Genomic DNA, 2,228 nt, shown 5'->3' with positions numbered 1-2,228 from the left:
ATATATATATATATATATATATATATATACTGTATATACCTTGTGTAAATTTATAAAGGCATAATATTTGTTGAAGGACGTGGAATCTTGGCTGAGAAGAAAGTGGCGTGATACATAAGCAAAGGAAATTAATATTTTCCAAAATGTTTATTTTCACATACACCAAGGCCTTCCTCTTCATTTATTTTTGTGGTGTTTGCAATTCTCAGTGAGATATAGTCCATTTCAGCTGCTATTTTCAGATGCTGTTGACATAACCCAGGATCTAAATTCTTCAGTTGCTAACTGTGTTGAGAGATATATGATTTGTTTTATGGATTACGTGACATTTCAGTTGGCTCATCTGATTCACTTGGGTTTGGTTTACAATTTGAGTGAAACAAATTGCTGAATTACATCCTATTTTCAATGCCTTACATAAACTGAAGTTAACTTATTTAATTACATTTTAGGAATCAAACTAATAAATGCTGTTTTACTCGCATCAATTGGTTCTCAGTTTTAAGTTCTTATAAGCACGCAAACAATACAAAGCACCAGTACAAATGTATATTTCGCTGGTCATCATGGCTTAAATATTTCCTCTTAATGAGCTGACAAGCCAATTAAAAAGTCAATGAAATCTATTTCAGATGTAATTGGCCACAATTATAGTCATTTGTCCTTGTGAATATAGACTCTCATTACTAAAACATATACAGTCTTTGACCTAAAGCAATTGCATTAATGCATTTTAACCATTCAATCAATTCATGTTTAGCAAATTTCATGATGGCTGTAAGTTAGTTCAAAACACTGAAAAAAATTCTGAAACCAAATGGTTGTTTGACGAAATGTATTAAATATATATTAATTTTGTATATTACTCTTTAATGATTTATTTTTGTTGTTTATTCATGCTTCTAAGCATTTACTTTTCTTTTTAATGTTTAAACATTAAAACATTAAATTATTATTATTATTTAAATATTAACATAAATATTTGGATGTATTAGTATTCATGTCTGTTAATTCATTTATTTATTTTTAAATATTGATAATAATACAATAAAAACATGCATTTTAATATTTTAAATATTTTAAAATACTTTTAATATTTAAGAAAGTGGAAAAAGACTTGTGTAGAAACCATTTTCATTCACAAATTGCTAGTACATTTCACAAATAATTACAAAGAACACCTTAAATTAAACATGACATTTTGAAGTAGAAATACTGAAATAAAATAAAATGTGCTTTAATAATCTTTGTTATATTTACAAATTACAACTTTGAAAAATCTTTTTTCTTTTTTCAGTATAACAGGCATTTTGGGCAAGATAATTTATTAAAACTGTGAAACAGTGGCCGTTGTCTCAAGTATAGTTTCTCTGTGCTCTTTCTCCCTGCTGTTTAATGACATAAAACCATTTAACTCGCTGGCCTGATGCACAAGGTCTTTTCCAACATCCAGAGACATTTACTTAAGTGACATCCTCATTTATTTATCACCTCAGAGATATGATCCCTAAGCCTTTTGATGAGGCATGGCAAATTTGCTTAGACAGAGCACACTCTGTGGTTAATTCCACATATGCTCAGACTCACACACACAATAACTATACAGATACTACAAACTACTGAGGTAAATGAATCCATTATCACCAAATGTCAGAGCCATTTTGCTCATTTGTGCCTGTTTCAGTGTTTTTTCCCCCTTATATTTAGACGCATCTATAAATACTGTTAGTGAGTTAGAGAGGCGTCTGATGAGTCAGAATGTGACATTATATCAGGACAGCAGAGGAAAGAATGCAGTAGGCAGAGCACTTTATATCTCAACAGATTCATAATCCAAAGAGTGCAATATTAGAATCAATTGGGAAGTCAATTAGCTCTAGTCCTTTTTTTTAAATCCTCCTTAAAATGTCATAAAGCCTGTGGACCAGCACCCAAAATATTTTCTCTGCAGTATTATACACAGCAGACTAACTGCATGCCTCTGAATACCTTGAACAGTAGGCTACACCAGAACACTTTACAAATGTTTGAGACATTGTTACATCATCCTTGTTACATCAAGGCCACTGAATAACCTTACTTCACTGACATTTGCAAAGGAAGAGTTCAGCTAAAAATGAAAAATCTGTCATTATTTATTGTATTTGTATCATTTCAAACCAATATGCTATTATTTTATAAGCAGAACAGAAAAAGGGGGGGGGGGGGGAATAGTTTTTTAAATTCAA

The sequence above is a fragment of the Sinocyclocheilus anshuiensis genome, unplaced genomic scaffold, assembly GCF_001515605.1.
Source record: "Sinocyclocheilus anshuiensis isolate Anshui unplaced genomic scaffold, SAMN03320099.WGS_v1.1 scaffold2171, whole genome shotgun sequence".
In the NCBI taxonomy this organism is placed as follows: domain Eukaryota; kingdom Metazoa; phylum Chordata; class Actinopteri; order Cypriniformes; family Cyprinidae; genus Sinocyclocheilus; species Sinocyclocheilus anshuiensis.
This window is presented reverse-complemented; position numbering follows the sequence as displayed.